We start from the raw sequence: 11,754 nt of genomic DNA on the forward strand, positions 1-11,754 counted from the left end.
CAGCAGCAGCATATCCCCAGTTTAAATCCACATTATGTCATTCAATATCTTTTAACCTTATCTGCCTCATGCAGCTGTTCAGCAGATTGGGGGGAGTAGGAAGACCCATGCATGTCATTTTGAGATCCTTGGAGTAAACGTAATATACATATTCAATAAAATAGCAATCCCAGTTTTGCTGAGGACATACTGACAAGGAATTAGGAGATTTCATACCACTGAACTAACCTATTTGTAATGGATATGCAGTTCCTATTAATTCAATTTTTGTGTCACTTGAGGGAATGCGAGAGGGAAGGTTAAGTGAAGTCTGACAGCATTTAAACACAGTGCCAGATGAATTCTCTAAAGAACAAATTTCTGTCTGTGAGAAATCTTATATGAACATGATGATGGACAAATAAAATGAGCCAGATGTTGCAAAATGATGAGCAGACCAGGAATGCAGTTTGACTGGCAAAACAAAACCAAAACCAGAGCATACAGTTCTTCTATCACCTGCTCATCTTGAAAGTAAATTGCAGGAATTTCCATTGGGATAGCCATCTAAATCTGTATTGAGAAACCAGTGGGAGAATGTGAAATTGAAGGGTTTCATGGCCGGCATCCATAGTGGGAGAATATTTCAATCTCCCAGGATACCCCTATGACCTTAAACTGGCCATTTTGGAAGAAAGGGGCTTTTAAGGGAGTCAGCAATGTAAAACTGCCAAATTATAATTTTTTACAAAGTTCAGTTCTGTTACCATTTTTCAGAACAGAGATAAGGTGGATTTATCCCACTGCTTGTGATAATTAGCTTACCAGTGCCAAAAGTGTTTGTATTATCATCATTGGCTTGTGAATGTTCTTACTTACATATATTTAGGCTTTAACACAATGGCCATTTTACTCCACTCACAATTCTACATGCACCCACACAGATCTAACTACGCCAGTGTAGGACTTCATGCATCTGATGAAGTGGACTTGGAAACTATAGCCCAAAAAAGAAACTTTTCCAGGCTGTGTTCTCAGTACACATGGAAGCCAGAGAAACATAGGCAGTGCTCTTTGGAAACCAAACCTCAGAGCATATGCTAAAATGTACTTCAATGCCAGAGGATCCCTCAGCAGATAAGATCAAGAAGCAATGGAAACTCTGAAGGCAAGAAGTCCAAAACCACTAGGCATTGCAAAGGCATTTGGCATTTACTCTGAGTTCCAACTTTGTTAGCCTTTCCTAAAGGTCGTGGCAAGATAATTGATGAGGAAAAGCTACTAAAACAGATTTGCATTATCATGCCAGGAAAATAAAACTAAATTTAAGATAGAAATGGGATATCTAAAGATGACATATACCCAAATTCCTCCATGAACGTTTAGATGAATAAGACAAAGATAAATAGCTTGGCAGTTTTGCTTATTCATCACAGCCCCTCCAGTACAATTTGCAGCTCACTCCCCCCTAATGGGATGCAAATATTACTGTCACTCTTCCTGCTTCACCTCATTGAGGCAAGAAACATCATTCTGTGTAAAACTTACTTAAAATTTAACAAGTTTATTATGCAGCACCAATGCAAAAACTGAGAGAGATTGTACAAAATATGATTGTATGCTTAGAAATCAGTTATCTGTTAATACTGGAATGCCCATGACTGTTCAGGTCAGAGAATCAAATGGGTTAGTTCCTTGTTATATCATTCTCTACATTCTATTCACCCAAATATTTTTTAAGGAAATTATCAGCATTGTAGCCTTGTCTGGAAAAAAACACTGTTCCTGGGGGAAAAAAACACCTTGGCATGAGTAGGTCAGGCAAAGACCATGTTCTATACTTTAACTATCCTGGTTCTATCTTACATAATCCTGGAATTTCTAGTTTGGTGAGGCATTTAGAATTCCCAAGCAGCTATGCTGATAGTAGCAGTGCTGCAGGTCTCCCATGCCAGATAGGCTTTTGCTGAAGAGCCAGATGAAATGTGCCAAACAGCTGCTGGGCAGAAGCAGTGAGTGGGAGGATGACATTGGAAGAGGAACTCTCGGAGATAACAGCTTACACTTGTTGGTATGAATATGTAGAGAGATCTTGTAGCACCTTTGAGACTAACTGAAAGAAAGAAATTGGCAGCATGAGCTTTCATAGACTGCATGGTGCAGAAGAAAGGCAATGGAAACCACTTCTGGAGATGTCTACCTTGAAAGCTCTATGATAAAATAATCCAAAATGTAACAATAGATAGTGCCAGAAAATGAGATTCCTAGGGTGGAAGGCACTCAACATGTTACTGGGGAAGAGCAAAGGATGACAGCTACAAATAACTCTTTGGCTAATGATGCAACTGGAGTCAGGTTGACAGTGTTCAACCTTGATGTGCTCAGAGATAAAAAGAAAGTCTGAAGCTGCACAACACATATTAGAGGAACATGGAAGTTGGGAAAGCATGAATTGGACAAACTAAGCATTGTAAAACAAGAAATGCAATATTTGGAGTGAGTGAGCTAAAGTGGACAGGATTGGGATAATGTTTTAATCAGGAAATGACATCTAAGAAGAAATGAGGTGGCCTTAATAGTGGGGGGAAATGTAGATGTAGCAAAATCAGTCCAAGGATATAATGCAAAGTCTGACTGAATAATATCAATAAGACTTCAGGGAAACCATAACTTGTAATCCAAGTTCATGTTCCAACTACAGAGGTAGAAGAGGAAGAAATGGAAAGATTCTACACTGCAGACCAGAAGGAAATTGATCATACACCAAAACAGTTGGAGTGAATTGGAGTGTAAAAGAAGTAGGAAAAAGCAGAACCAAACACTGAAAGATAATTTGGCCTAGGATTTTCCTCCTTTCTCCACAGCCTTACTTCAGTTGTTGCAAACTGAGTTCAAAGTACAAAAGTAGTTTGCTCTCAATTATCTCAGCAGGGGGAAAGAGAAGATTAATTCAGCCCTTTCCAGTATGCTCAGGCAAAAGAAACTGTTATGGTTTCGTCTAGCTTGGGTGAAATAACTTCAGCCATTGAACACACACTGATGTTGCATTACCATGTGTGTCCTGGTTTTCATCTGTGAAATTAAGAAGGGTACAATAGTTATACATAGGAGTTTATTGTACTGCCCTCTCCCATCCTTTCTTCCTGAGCTAGGAACAGGATGAAAATACAGAAAACAGTGGCACTATTACTTCCCTTGATCTAGACACAATACTTCTATTGATGCAGCCTAAAATTGCATTGGCCTTTTTAGTTACCACATCAATTATCTCTTTTTAAAGCAATTCTGAAAACGTTATAAATAATGTTTGCTTTTACTCCCATCTGTTGTTTGCCACAGATATACACTCTCTATTGATTTTCTTCCCCTCACAGGATCAGTAATGCCTTTGACTCTTAAAAGGAAAGCAATTTTCTACCCTGAAAGATAAGGAACTATTTCTACAAGCCTCCTCTGAAGCATAACATATTAATTCACAGTCATATACATTTTTAAAATGCAGGTTCTTTAAATATCTCCCACTATACAGAAACACACCACTGTTTTTCTAGGAAAGTAATACTTAAATCCTAAAGTATTGTTAATTATTTATAATAAGATATCTAATTTGTTTAGTGCTTTGTGTTGCTTGCTGTTTTATCAAGAGGTTTAACAAAATTTCTTCTGCCTTGAACTGAGATAAATCCTTCAGAGATATTGATTTTGTATATAATGTGTTCTGCTACTGCTGATTTTCTGACTGACCCAGTCTGCAGTGTCTCTCAAACACATATGGCCAATAAATACTAGTTTGGTTACGAGGGCAAAAGTCATGAATGAGAAAACTGGGAAAGGCTGCAGAAGTTTGTTTTCCCCTGATACTATAGGGAAGGACAAGAGTCCGCTCTCTCTTTTTCTCCCCCCCCCCCCCCCCGCCCGCTGAGTTAACTGAATGCAAACTACTTTTGCACTTTGAACTCAGTTATCAGCAACTAAACTAAGGAGGAAAATGGGAGGTGAAGAGAGTAACTGGGACATTTTGAAAGCAGCAGAAAATATGGAATGACAGAGAATTATTATGTGGGACTGTTCCTGCAGAATCAGGACTGTTGTGGGGTATGCATTTCCTGAGATTTTAGGGTCAAATCTCAAGGCACAGAACCCTGTGATATTATGGAGTGGGCTTTGCTTCAAATGGGCCCAAGTTAAGTCATCAGCTATCTCCCTAGTGCCTTCCCCTCATGCCTGACTTTTTTTGGTGTGTCCAAGTCTACATCTAAATTGCAGAATGAATTCAGTTTGACACCACTTTAACTGCCATGGTTTGATGCTATGGAATTCTGGGATTTGTAGTTTTGTGAGCTATTTAACCTTCTCTGTTAGAGCGCTCTGGTGCTCCAACAAACTACAAATCCCAAGATTCCCTAGGATGCAGCCATGACAGTTAAAGTGGTGTCAAATTGCATTCATTCTGCAGTGTGGCGGCAGCCAATGTTGTACATAAAACACTTTCAAGTGGATGCATCTTGCAATAGTAAGCATTACAATACCCTCTATTCAGTCACTGTTGAATGACAACAACAGTGATAAGAAGTGTAGTTGACAAAAGCCACTCTCTTTCAAGTGACTTTAGGATTGTGCTCATTTCTTGGTTAGAGTTAAATGTTGGATTGAAGGGAATGATTGCCAGCTAAAGCTGTGTTTCCAGTTCTTTAACTCCAATTGATGAGCCCCCTCCTGCTGTGTGTAGATAATCTGAGTGGTCATGACCTACAAGGAGTAATCATTCAGCTGAATTCTTAGCCTTGCCCCCAGTTTAAGTTCAAATCCTTCACTGATTACAAAACAGTTCTGTGAGTTATCAGACTTAGGTTTAATCTTCAAGAAGCAGAAGTACTTGAGAGATTCAAAACCTTTCTGTTTATAGTGTTCTTTCACCTAATTCAGAAGAGAACTGGCTGAAAACAGTCACTTGTTCATTTTAGTGCCTGATGTACACATGCATCTGAAAACAACTGAAGAGAGAAAGCATTTTTATTTTTATTTTTTATCCATTGTAGGTATTTTAATATTGCCTTTTAGTAACGTTCCCAAGGAGGTTTATATGATAAAATGCAATAAAACAATTAAAATGTAATTGAAAATAAGAATAATACACAAAAAGGCACCAAATATCCATACCAATACAAGATCAGTTAGCGAAATTAAATTTGTATTCAAGAAACTAAGGAAAATGCAAAGGGTTTAATATGGCAGAGGAAAAAGACAACATGGGGGAGAAAACCTTGGGTCCTTGGTCCTGATCCAGCACTCTAGTGTTCCCCAGATGATCGCTTCTCCATGACACCATAGTATGGTGAAATTTCTTTTAGCTTTTCTGTAGGATTTTTCCCCCATTATAAAAGGCTGAAATGCCTCTCCTAAATGTTATGCAATAGACAATAAGAGTTTTAAGCAACTCATTGGTGCCACACTTTTGTAGCACAAAAATCATCTTTGGGAGTGAATTTGGCCTTTGAAAGGTGTTCTGCATCCTTCCACTGGACCAGATTGGGGACACCCCAAAGCCTAGAGAGCTTTACTACCCCATTTTCAACAACTCCAAAGCACCAAAGGATTTCAGTGCATTATCACAGCTGTCATTTTGGATGGCCAAAAGTGATGATCCATCAGGTCTGGTCACCTTTTGGCTTGTTCTATTTATTTGTTTGCTGTTTGCAGACAGGCTCTTTCCCCTCCCAATTTTATTTTTACAGCCCTACAAATGTTTTTTTAAACCATTTTAACAAATGTGAGTGTTTCTTGGCTGATAATAGAGAGTGTTTGTTTTGTTATATTTCGCCTTTGCCCCAATTATTGTGTATAAGATTGCAGCCTAGATTGCTCCCTATTCTGGACTTTCGAAACAAGTTTTTGTAACACAAAAAAGCACAGCCACTAGCTTGAGACATAACTGCAGAGTACTAAAATGATATTGGACCAGACACTTTCAGCCAATATCCTTCTTAAAGAAACAAGCAAGGGAATTTTGCCTTTAAATTAGTCATAAGAGTCTATTCTCACTCCTACTACCCTATTTGGCTGACTGAGCTTCTACTGTGTTACAGCCATTCACTGCCAAAGGAGATCAAAGGGTTTTGGCACTGAAAAACCATTCAGGGAAATAAGTGGATCAACAAGTACATCATGAGTCATGTTGATTTATGTTCTACGCATGTTTGTTTTTGGAGGCTATTAAGCAAAGGAAAAATGATAACAGGCTACAGTACATCTATCACTGTATGGAACTGCACACTATGGTAAGCACACAATTCTCAACACCATTCATCATTGCCATTGGAGCATTCACAAAATGTGAATTAAGTTTTTAAAAGGAGGCCTCTCTTGTATCATTTCACTTGGAAGGATGAGCTTTCTTTTCTTTACTTCTCTTCTTTTTTTAATCACATGTTTCTACTGAGCATTTAAAGCCAAGGTTTTCAATAAATGAAACTGTAACCGTCAATGGAAGTTGAAATAAATCTGTCTGGCCGCCTTTCCCAAACATATTTTTGTGATTGCTTTAGTAGGTGATCTCATCTACAATCAAAAACTCTTATGTGAGAAGGCTGATAAGAAGGAACTACAACAGAAAGTTGTAGCATGGAGTTTCCACTGTTCAGGATTTGACTCTCTTTCTTCCATGCTACTCTGATTTTCTGGTCCCACTTTGCACTGATCCTGGATTTCCAGTCAGTCAGTAACACATAGCCAATAATCAACTTCAGGAGAAACTTTATGAGCCACAATTCCACTATGAGTTCCTATCATGTACATCTACATTCATATATCTGGACCGTGGTTGCACTGCACTATTCCTCTGCTTATCATTTGGTGGTGCTGTGATGAATGCACAGTGGCTATTTCTGCTATCCCTGGGAATAAAATGGCCCACTGAAGGCACTGAGAAATAGGTATACACTGTCTAAGAATGCATGGCTCCATCCTGTTGGTTAGTTCCACTGAATACTTTGTTGAATAGTGGGTTGATATGGGTAAATCCAAATGATTCAGTGGCTCTATTGTAGTAGAGTTAGGACTAAGAGTAGGATTTCATTACATGTGAAATCATTACATTCAGGGAATGCCATTTATGCAACTATGACCATTTCACAAAAGTCAGAAAAAGTGTAGAGGAATTTACACATATGTCATCGGATTATGACCATTCCACTACAGAAAAAAAGCATAGAGGAATTTGCACATATGTCACCAAAGACAGTGAGCATAGTATAGTGCAGTGATGGCGAAACTTTTTGGGGCCGCATGCCCCAAGAGACTTTTTTTATGGCACTCAGCTCTACCGGGTGCCAGGGGTGGGGCTTCCAGCTTCTGGGGGCAGGATTTCTGCCCTCCAGGGGGTGGGGCTTCTGGCCCCCTTTTCCTGGCCTCCAGCTGTTCAGAGGACAGGGAGCATCTGGCTCCTCCCCCTGGCATTTGCCAGCCACTGAGTGTCCCTTTCCGACCCTCAGAAGCCAGCAAATGGGCCTTGGAGGATGGGAGCCAGCTGCAGGAGCCGCTGGTTGCCATCCTCCGGAGTTTGGCAGACCCTGAGTGTCCCTTTGGGACACTGAGATGCTGGCAAACAGGAGCTGCTGGTCATTGTCCTCCAGGGTTTGCCAGCCCCTGAGGGTCCCAGGGAGACACCTCAGGACCAGCAAAGGCTCGTGAGGGAGCCGGCGCACGGCCATTTCTGAGCCCCCCCCCCCCCCATGAGCCATTTTTCCCCTGCTGCTTTCTCCGGGGAGGGAACTCTGAGGGAAGAAGACCCCTTGAGGGAGCCCAGGAACCAGCATGCAGCCGTTTCTGAGGCACTCCCCCCACAAGCCGTTCCCCCCCCTCAAGAGCTCTCTCCTGGGAGGGAGCTCTGAGGGAAGAAGGGCCCATGGGGAGATCCAGGAGCCAGCACATGCCCCTTGCTCCTCACCATGGGCCCGTTGCTCCTCCACTCCCCGCCGTTGTCCTGGCCTCCAGTGGTCTCTGATAGGCAGCTGAAGACTGGGAGAGGGCTGAAAGGAGGAGCCAGATGCATGTGCCTCTGGCTCCTTCTCCCTGGAGTCATTTTCTGGCTTCCCGCTGTCTCAGAGAGACAGCAGGAGGCCCAAAAATGGCTGGCAGGAGAAGTTTACTCCATAAACACACAAGGGAAAATGGATGTTTTCTCTTTGTTTCAAATACATTGAACCATTCTGTCCTGGAGACTTTTTAACAATGAAATTAAAATAAGTGTCATGATAATAATAATAATAATAATAATAATAATAAATTTTATTTGTGTTTCCCCGCCTCTCCCATAGGATCGAAGCGGGATTACAGACTAATTAAAAAACCATTACAAACAACAATATCATAATAAAATCCAATAATACAAAAGCTCTAAAAAATCATGCAACATACATATCCAGAGTAGGCAAAGTATCGATGGTATCAAAAATTACAAACTTCATTCTTCAGGGGGGAAGCTTGACAAAAGAGGAAGGTTTTAAGACTCTTTTAAAATGATTCCAGGGGGGTCATAAGATGGAGCTCATCAGGAAGACTATTCCAGATCCTAAGGGCAACAAATGAAAAGGCCATCTGGGATGTAACAACATACTTGGAAGCTGGTATTTCCAACAGGTTCTTCCCGGTTGTTCTGAATGTGCGGGGTGGATTATATGGGAGATGCGGTCCCTCAAGTAACTCGAGCCCAAGCCATATAGGGCTTTATAGGTAATAACCAACACCTTGTACTGTGCTCGGAAGCGAATAGGCAGCCAATGAAGATCTTTCAAAATAGGTGTTATATGGTCAAACCTAGACGCACCGGTGACCAATCTGGCTGCCATATTTTGTACCAATTGAAGCTTCCGGGCTTGGTACAAGGGTAGCCCCATTTAGAGCGCATTACAGAAATCTAAGCGAGAGGTTACCAGAGCATGTACCACCGTTTCAAGGTCCCTTTGGCCCAGATAGGGTTGCAGCTGGCGTATCAACCAAAGCTGATAGCAAGCACTTCTGACTGTCGCATTTACTTGAGATGTCAATTGCAGGGACGAGTCCAGAAGTACTCCTAAACTGCGAACTTCATCCTTCAGGGGAAGCGTGACCCCGTTCAGGACAGGTGGATAAATTTTCTTCCCCGGGCCTGGGGAACCTATCACCAGTACTTCCGTTTTCTCTGGATTCAGACTGAGTTTGTTTTCCCTCATCCAGCCCATTACTGACTCCAAGCAGGCATTCAGATGAGAGATGCCATCCTTAGACACTGCATCAGAGAAGCATATTTGGGTGTCATCAGCGTACTGATAACACCGCGCCCCGTGTCTCCGGATGATCTCTCCCAGCGGTTTCCCAGTACATTGAAAAGGCTTGATTCAGCAGCAATAGGGAGGGGAGCAAATGACGGATGGCGTTGTCCCCTAAATAGAAAGTCTAGCCTCCCTGTGAAATTTGCCTTCAGTCCTAAAAGGTTTAGCCTTGTAGTAATTTAAAACTTCAGTTGGGCATTAAAAATACAGTTTAGGCATGCAACGGAAAGGATATCGTAGAAGTCTGAAAACTCGCAACACTAATGTGTTCATGCACAATGTACATGTATATGAAATAAATTCTCAATTTATTGATTTATTCTTTGGATTTATATCTTACCTTTCTCCTAAAATGGGATTCAAGTCAGCTTACAATAGTTTAAAGAGGACAGAACTAAAACATTAATACTAATATTAACCATAACAGTTGAATACACAGCATAGTGATATATATATATATATTTAAAAAAGTAAAAATGTTAACATATTAAAAACAGCAAATCAAGTATGCACACACACACTACTTAGGTAAAATTCACTCAGCAATTGTGACACATGTCCTGGCATCATATAAGCAGTCAATATTTCATCAAAGGAAAGCAGAAGTAGCCATCCTTGCTTTGAAAGCATCATATTTGTAGGAATTTCACTTGGGCAGTTTTTCTGCATGTTTTCAGAGAAATAATGACACATTAGAGATTGTTAACATTTCAGAGCATTATAATAGGATGACTTGTACAATGAGCATTTAATTCCCAGTCACTGTTATTTAGTTTACACAGCTATTTTGCATGTGAAAAATACTGTATTTTCCATTGATTTGCTTTTTGAAAGTTTCACACCATTTTCTAGCTTTAAACATATTGAATGAGTGCTATTTGTAATCATCTATAGATATTTTTCCACAGAGAAACTACTTTTATATGGGCCTAACACTTCCATGTTAACAACTTAGGATGATGTCTGCATAGTGTGCATTCAGTACTAATTGTGAAGTTTGGAGTTTGTTGTGTATTTTTAATGGGATTTAATACACCCTCACTTTGCTGATATATTTTTAAAACGAGTATATGTTTTTGGTTTTATGGGTTGCTTGAATGCATTACCACTGACTAAAATATGTTTAAGAAATGTTTTCAATGTATGCTTTTGAAATGTAAACATTTTCTTCCTTTATCAGTTATGATGATTCTAGAACATAGAATTCATCCAGACTTGTTAAAAATGTGGGCCCTTTCATACTACACAGTTATAGCACTATGACTTTACTTAACTGCATAGCACCTTCTTATGGAATTCTGGACTTTTTAGTCTGGTGAAGATCCAGAGCTCTCTCTCTGGTTGAATATCCTGAATACCTATTCAGATCCTGCAGATCCCAGGATCTCATAGGATTCAACCATAGCAGTTAAAGTGAAATCCTAATGAAAGTCCCCTAGATGAAGTCAGGGGAGGAGGGATACTGCTGGAGCAGGTTCCTCAGACAGGCACAAAGGAGCCCAAATTTACTGGGAAAAAATGAAAAATATGTTGCTGATTGTAGAAATCATATCGGTGTTGCAAGAGGGAATATTCTTTTGAAGTAATTTTGGATTTCTAATCATGGTTTCAGTATTGGGCTACAGCTCTGGAGATCAGGGTTCGATTCCCAGCTCAGCCATAAAGCCCACTGGGTGACCTTGGATAAGTCATGCTTTCTGAGCCTCAGGGTAAGATAATGGCAAACCTCCTTTGAACATATTTTGCCAGGAAAACTCCATGATTCATTCACTTTAGGGTCACCATAAGCTGGAAATGACTTGAAGGCACACAACAACAACAAAATCCAAAAACAGACCAACAATGGCTATTTTTTTTAAAAAAAATGTGTAGGGTAGGCTGGTATGATGATGAAAGTATGAAGAGGCTAAGTAAGTGAAGCTGCCAAGATATTCAAGGCTTCTGATAATCTTATAAAATCAAGGCATCTGATTATGTGAAATGGTGAATCCAAACAGCTGCTTGGAAATTAAAAAAACCACACAAATTGCACTAGATAGTTATGGGCCAATTTCGAAATTATAGCAGATGAGTGTAGTGATGCTTTCCAAATGTGTCTTGTGAGGAAAGAAGGAAACTGGCAACAAGCAAAGCTTGGCAATGATAAGAGCTTTCATCTCATCCATATATTTCTAGGCTTCCTAGTAGCAAAGGACACTTCTGAACAAGAACTACCCTTGCTTTATAGATGCCTGGGAAATATAGCTTCCAATTATGCTATATGCTATATCCGCTTATGCTATAAGAGGAACAGAAAGCTATAGTTCCCCTGTTCTGCGGGATTCATTGCAACAAGACTTGTCTGGCAACATTTCCTTACTACTTAAGTTTGCAAAATTGAATGGGTGTGGATAGAACTAACTGCATGCAGTTGATCAATAATAATAATAATAATAATAATAATAATAATAATAATAATAATAATAAT

The sequence above is a fragment of the Sceloporus undulatus genome, chromosome 1 (assembly GCF_019175285.1).
Source record: "Sceloporus undulatus isolate JIND9_A2432 ecotype Alabama chromosome 1, SceUnd_v1.1, whole genome shotgun sequence".
NCBI classification, from domain to species: domain Eukaryota; kingdom Metazoa; phylum Chordata; class Lepidosauria; order Squamata; family Phrynosomatidae; genus Sceloporus; species Sceloporus undulatus.